The following is a 7,707-nucleotide window of genomic DNA, read 5'->3' on the forward strand; positions in this document are numbered from 1 at the left end:
ATTTTTAAAAGACTTTTTGAATGTGGCCATTTATCTACCTTTTCTTTTTTCTTCCCTTTTTTTTTTTTTTTTTTTTCATATCAGAGTATAGAGTGTTGGTAAGGTTCTCAATGGTGGATAACTATAAAAATTGTAATTAGCCAAGTTACACTTCAGGTTTGTGACCTGAGCAACATATAATAAAGTCTGTCTTGATTATTGACCCAAGATATTTAGGTCTGTTTCAGGTTACTACAGACAAGAGAAAGAAAAGCCATGATGTTTTGCCACCTAATACAGATTTTTTTTTCCCTTTAGTGCAAATGCTACATGTTACATAAATGAATAACTAAAAGTGATCTTGAAGAGTTACCACCTGAGCTATTTATGTGAAAATCTTGCTTTTCTAAAATTAGTATGATGAAAGGTGGATATCTGTAGCTCTATAGACTTGACAAACTGCATTGTGTACGAGGCCAAAATAGAGAAAATATTTTTTTTAATTTTTAAATGATATGATTTTATGCTTGTACTTTCCTTAAGTAATAGGAAATGACTTATTTCCCATTTTGCCTTTAGCCTTTGTATATGAATTAATGTGTATAACAATCCTGTCTCTTTGGTGGATCAGCTCGTTTGTTTATGACCATTATTCATTTTTTCCTTTGCGTTCATGCACAGGAAGAATTTTCCATGCTCTGAGGGAATTGAATTAAAACACTAATCCCCCAAATTAGGTTTAGAGGTGGTTAACTGAGCCCCTAAAAGTGTAAAAAGAGAAACCATATATCATCTAAATAGATGCAGTGACCAAGGCTTCCTTCTTCTCTCAATGCAACATTGTTATAGTTACAGATCTCCCATATGAAATTGGATAGCCCTTCAAAATTGAATATGCCTTCTCTTACAAGAGTTTGGTGGAATAAAAGGGGGAAAAAAAAAGACATGCTTTCATTTTCTTTGAAAACCAGTCAGTGTGCAACATTTACTTTTTCAATTGTCTTTTTCAGAAACTTGCACCGGAAACAGAGCCACCTAAGTGATTCATCTAGTCCCAACTGTATCAGGGCAAAAGGTAAAGGTTATAAAATCTGAATACTAGATCAGTGTAGCCTTTTCTAACACACCCACAGTAATGCTATACATGGAGACTTTGTCTGAAAAAAATCTTGAAAAACTGGGCCAGTGAACAGAACCCCTCATACATCCCTCTCCAGTGAGTGATTCTTGAGCTTTTATTTGGTTGAATTTACCTTGTAGTCTTTCCTAATAAAATATAGATCCCGTGCATCTGGACCACTGTGTATGTACAAGAAAAGGTAAATGGTGAATATGACACAGGCTCTCTTGTTTCTGCTCACATGACCTGGCATCCATTCTGGCTGCCCATTTCATAGAGCTTGGAGGCTCACCTAAAATTGTACTGTGATGACAGAATGTCCCTAGCATCTGTTGTTGGAGAAACTGTATGGCTTAGACTGGTTTTAAGGTACCGTATTCACTGAATCTGGCAAGAAACCTGGCATCTCTATTGAAATCTTTGTGGCTCAGATAGATAATTGTTAGCGAGGTGGATTCCTAGCTATTGAAACAACCTAACAGAGCTGAATAATGATTCACACTAAACCAAAGAAAATTTCCAATCCTTTGGATGAAGACACAAGAAATTCCATAGAAGGTATTGTCAAATTTACAGATAACAGAACTGCAGTCGTTGAAAATGTTATCATTAAGATTTAAAATTATTTCCATGCCGAGGCAAATTTAAGACAAAATTAGACACATTCCATTGCCAAGGTAAACGGAGGGGAAACCTGACTTGATGGTACTCAGAAAAAAAAAGACATGACAATTTGGGGCACCTAGGTGGCTCGGTTGAGCGTGCAACTTCAGCTCAGGTCATGATCTCACAGCTCGTGGGTTGGAGCCCTGCATTGGGCTCTGTGCTGACAGCTCAGAGCCTGGAACCTGTTTCGGATTCTATGTCTCCCTCTCTCTGCCCCTAACCCACTCACATTCTGTCTCTGTCTCTCTCAAAAATAAACATTAAAAAAAATTTTTTTTAATAAAAAAAAAAGACATGACAGTTTTATTTGACCAAATTCCAATATAAGCCCACACAGTACAGCACACCTGGGAGGGGTACAGAAGGTAAGAATGAAAGCCTATAAGAGTGTGTTGATGGAAGGTTGTGTCCAGATCAAAAGAATTCCTCTGGACCCAGATGTGCTAAGATCATTCACAGCTAGAATATCGTGTTCTGTTCTAGGTGTCACATTTTAAGCAGATTTTGACCAAGTATTACAGTGTTTGAAAGAGTAGGGACAGGCAGGTGATGACTTCTCGAGAGGAATACATTGAAGAAAGGGAATTTCAGCCTTCCTGAAGGTGAATTCAGCAATACAAATGAAAGCTGTATTCAAATACTTAAGGTATGGCAGAGAGGATAGGTTATTCTACATCTCCAGAAGCCAAAGCTTAGAAAAATGGTTGGAAAATACAAAGAGGTTTTAATTCAACATGAGAAAGTTGTTTCTAATAATTATTGTTGACTGAAATATATTCTGCTGCTGTTAATGAAGATCAAAGCAAAGCTTGTGGCTACCAGGAGTGTTACAGCAGGCATTCCTCCTTTGAGTAGACTTTCATACCAGATCAGCTTTGAAGTCTCCCCAAAGTTTAAGATGCAACAAATGTATAATCTTCATCAGAAAAACATCACTCGGGTGAAAGTAACGTTTATACACTGGATCTTACAAATGGTATGTAGATGATTGCAGCTGCCCATACGGCAGATATCTGATTTAAGCATTTATAGTTTATATTGTCTTATTCCTCTTCCGTAATTAGTGCTTATCCAGAGGTCATTATCAGACTCCTTATGGATAATCTGGTAACAGGATGAGAGGTCAGTTGTGTATGACCATAATAAAGCTAGGGATTCTTGCAGTTGCATTTTCTTCCTTTACAGAATTTATAGTTGTTCTCTGCCCGTTCCACCCATCACTATCTTCATCAAACATACACAGACGCCAAAATCAAACTCAAGTAACCCAGTTTATTATACATGTGCTCCACCATATTGTGATTTCTGAGTCATTGTTTATAGCCCCATAGCCCCTGTCCTCTACAGTCCCTTGACTCATGGTGAATAGTCCCTAAGTGTATGTTAAATAAACATATCTTCTTTGAAATTACCTTCTGCTATAAGGATGGATTTATCTATGTAGATGATATGAATCTACATAGGTAAAATTGTTTTACACTTTCTACATGAAGAGGCCCTTATCCTTAGGGACTGAAAGAGTTTCTCTATGAATTAGATGAAAGAAACATGCATTTTGTAAAAGAAAAATTGGAGAATGGAAAATATTTCTGAAGATTCCTCCACTTTTCTCTGTGATTACGTACTCTAAACCTAGGAATTTCTTAATCTACAATCTCTGGTTCCCTAGAAAATCTATGAAAAGAAGAGTGCAAGTAGACGTCCATGGTTGTCCAGAAAATTAAAAAACTGTTGTTTTTTAATTCATTTTGAAGACTGTAAAGTGCCCATTATGTATCAGGCACTGTGTTAGGCACTGGAGATACAAAAAATGACAAAAACTCCTGAGCTCATATTGCTTAAATATAGTGAGAAAAGGAAATAAGTGGAGATAAATTATAGAAGAAAGGTATGTTTAAAAAGCCTTCTTGTTGTTTTTCCTGACAATGGTTGACTCCATTGTACAATTTGACTTGTGTCACCAAATTTTATGATTACCATGCCACCTGCCACCACAGACATTTCTAACAAAATGGTTGATTTTCTCTTTTTTCAGCCTGTCAGCAGTGGGACTAAATGGTGCCCTTCCATCTGTCTTATATCCAGGAGTTTCTCAGGCCCTGTGATTAAAGGACTTAACAAGAAAGAGGTGAAAATATTCCCTTTAACCCTATCTATGCATTGTGATCAAATGCTTATAAACCCCTAGCCCTTAGAGGACTCACACGGGACTCCTCTTAACCTGATAAGTATGATACACCCAAGAGGCATTGGTACATCCTATAAATCTGAAAATAGGCTGTTAAGATGACCTATCAAGCTATTTAGAGATGGTCCAGAATTCATCAAGATTCCTTACTTCCTTCTCCCATCAGTGCTAGTTTTCCATTGCTACTAATAAGAGCTGAGGAAAAAGCACCCAACTCTTGATTCCTTTACTGCCCATTATTTACAACTTCCCTTACTAAGGATAGCAGTTAATTAAGCAGATCAATGAAAGACTAAAAAACTTCAAAGTTCCAAGTTTCATGAGGACTGGAACTGGACTTTAAGCTTCTATCCCATTTCCCTGTGTAAATGGACTATAATTTATTTAATCAATTTGTTGTCAGTGAGCTTTTAGGTCATTTTCACTCTTTGGACATTACAAACAATGTTGCCAAGATTATCTTTCCAAATATATAGTTTTCCACATCTGTCAGTTTATCTAGTAAACAAATTCTTAGAAGTGTAGTTCCTGGTTCAACGGGAAGAGGCATTTTAAGTATTGCCAGGTATTATCAAATTAGAGCCATGTGTCTTAATACTGTTTAGTACAGTTGTTTAACATTGAGGTAGTCACTAAAAATGAATAAGGAAAAGTGATGATTGGTAAAAAAACAAAAAAAAATTCTGGTTCATACTGCTTTCCCCCACTGGGTGATGAGACTAAAAGTTGGCTTCTTTCAGAAAGTGGTAGGAGTAATTCCAGACAGGAATTTTCTTTCTCTATTAATGATTGGATAGGTCCTATAAGGAATGTAAGACTTTATTCCAGAACAAAGGAGTCATCAGTCCTTTGTGTTCAGGGCTAAGTGGGGAAAACCAAAAGACCCATTTTGTCATCCCTGTCCCAAATCAGATGCCTTTCTACAGTCTTAAACATTTGTGTGACTGACAAGTGGGACTTGTGTTGTCATCCACAATGCAATCACTGTTCTGAACACGCACATGGCCCACTCTGCCTCAGCTTCAATTATAAAATCTTCAGCCAGAGGCTATTATCCTCTGTTTTGTTCAGTCAGCAGCACAGTTAGCCAGTGAATTTCCAACTGGGATCAGGTGGCAAGAGAGAAATTTCTCAGACTTCATCTATCAATCCCTTTTATACCCCAGTAGGTTTCTTTGTTTGGGGGGCCCCTGATGAGGGAAATTTTTCTGAAGCCCCAACTTTGCATTTCCTTTTTAAATTCCACCGTAGTTAAGGATAGGGAAATAGGAGTAATTGAATGGTGACTTCTGTAAATGAAGACAGAACCTCCAAATTCACAGAGCTCATTCCTTCTGTGTAATGAGTTTCATGTCACTCATTCTTTGGTAGATAAGCTACATCCTGTGGTCTAACCAGGCCTATGAAGCATTGCTTTCTCTCCTGCCTTCCCTGTCTTTCATCTGTCTTTCTCCCAAAAGACTAATTAGATGAATGGAAGATTCTAAGCAAATATCTCCAAATCCCATTAGGAGCACAACAGAGGTCTGAGGCAGAAAACAGCTAGTGAGGCCGTGCAGGCTTGGAGGGCTTTTCTCACAATATCCCATTTTAAGAACAGTCAATATTGTCATGGCTACATGCTAAAGAAGAGATTTGGAAGGACTAGAAGAGGGGCAAATTATATTCAACCACCCTTAGAAGTAAATGCCTTTTAAAAATGTCTGCAGAATGCCTAAAGCTCTCGAAGATTTGGCTTCTTTCCTAACTTATTATCCAAATTTCAAGTAAGATTAAATACTTGTTCCAGAAAGCCAGACTGCTACCTGGTTGACCTCTGTCTACTGATACTGAAGTTCAAGGGTAAGGTGGAACATCCACTAAGCACTATTTAATGTTTTGAATCCTAATTTAACTTTCTGCTAGTTAAAGCCAAGTTCTTTTATAAAGGTAGTGTAGAGTTGTGTTAACATCTACAGAGACCCGATTAGTTCCTCCGTATACCTAATAAAATTCTCAGGACCGTATCCAAATTTAGCTGGGCATGTTAGTACAGCAACACACTGTTGTCTGTGGTGCCAGTAGACAAAATGTCAGTACGCCTGTTGCATTCCTCTGGGATAATAGAAATGAAGTCATCACATCAGAAAATGGATCATGTGCTCAGGATACACTTCTCTCCCCATGAACACACTGGCGCTCTCAGGTTAAGGTCACTGATCCAGTAGCTGGAAGGGTTCTCATAGCCAGGAGAGGGTGAGGCAGAAGTGCCACTTAGGAACACAGAGGTTTCTGGTACTAGAGACAATAATGACAGAGGTTGGTAGGAGGCTGGTTGAAGGTGCCTGTCAGAAGGTAACTGCTGGAACGTCAGTGTCAGAATGCAGGGACAAGAACCTGACAGCAGGAAGTGCTGGCTGTGAACAATTTCAGGACTCAAAAGAGAGGGGGACACTAATATTTCAGAGAGGAAAGTGGCTTCAAGATATACTTGATTAAAAAAAAAAAAAAGATATACTTGATTAACAAATTATTATTTTAATTCAAGATAGGTAGGGGAAGCTTTGCTTTTCAAAAGTAATATAAGAAAATATCTAATTACTTCCAACAAATTTCAGGTCTTACCAGCCTTTAATAATAAAAAGGTATGGGGGCGCCTGGGTGGCTCAGTAATTTAGGTGTTTGACTTCGGCTCATGTCATGATCTCAGGTCTGTGAGTTTGAGCCCTGTGTTGGGCTCTGTGCTGACAGCTCAGAGTCTGGAGCCTGCTTCGGATTCTGTGTCTCCCTCTCTCTCTCTGCCCCTCCTCCCCTCTAAAAAATAAATAAACATTTTTTAAAAATTTAAAATAAAAAGCTATGAAGTTAGAAGAAAATTCCTAGGGGTGCCTGGCTAGCTCAGTTGGTGGTAGGGGTGCCTGGCTAGCTCAGTTGCCTGCTTGATCTCTTGATCTCAGCGTTGTGAGTTCGAGCCCTGTGCTGGGTACAGATATTACTTAAAAATAAATTACAAAAAAAAAACTCCTAAAACCTTCCATATTACCTCTTATTTATGGCAATTTTTGTAGTCTTGTTTTAATGGAACATTACCTGAGTTCACCTTTACTGTGCATGCCGGAAGAATCTAGATGTCATCTTGAGACTGTAGAGGAAGCAATAAAAGGAGCTGTTTGGCAAACTTGACAACCATCTCTAACATTTCTAAACAGCCTAATCAATAAGGATAGATGGTGTGGGTTAATTCTCTAGGAACCTATAGCCAATGTAACCAACTGTCCCCCCATCAGAAGCATGTTTCTCAAGTCTTGGAAATTAACCTTTTTATCTTGATTTTTATCTTGAATCCTTCTCTGTGCCCACACAGCTCACCCTGCCCCTCCACCCTTTCATACAACATTCACACTTACACCAGATTCTTTGGGTAAAGAAAATACAGTTTCAGGGCAGGTGTTTCTTTGATGCTGAGACACTTAAAAGGTAAGCATGGAAACTGAGAGAAGTAAATGCTTATTCCTTTCCCATCTGAGTTTTGCAAACTGCAAGAGAAGACAGCACAATCTCAATCAGTGTGTGTTTCATTTCCTCTTGTCTCTCTCTCACGCTGCTCAGGATTAAGTGTTCCCCCTACCCTCAACCAAAATAGAAATATGATCTCATGTTTGTTTATTGGGTTGGCTTTGCATTTCCCAGGACAATAGGGTGTAAATTTTGACTTACTGACGTTACTTCTTCCCCCAAACCCAGGGAAAGTCTTCAGGGAGCTTGCTGTAAGCAT

This window comes from Lynx rufus, unplaced genomic scaffold (genome assembly GCF_022079265.1).
Source record: "Lynx rufus isolate CCGP_SWC_20201006 ecotype Redwood Valley unplaced genomic scaffold, mLynRuf1.p SCAF_1, whole genome shotgun sequence".
Taxonomy (NCBI): domain Eukaryota; kingdom Metazoa; phylum Chordata; class Mammalia; order Carnivora; family Felidae; genus Lynx; species Lynx rufus.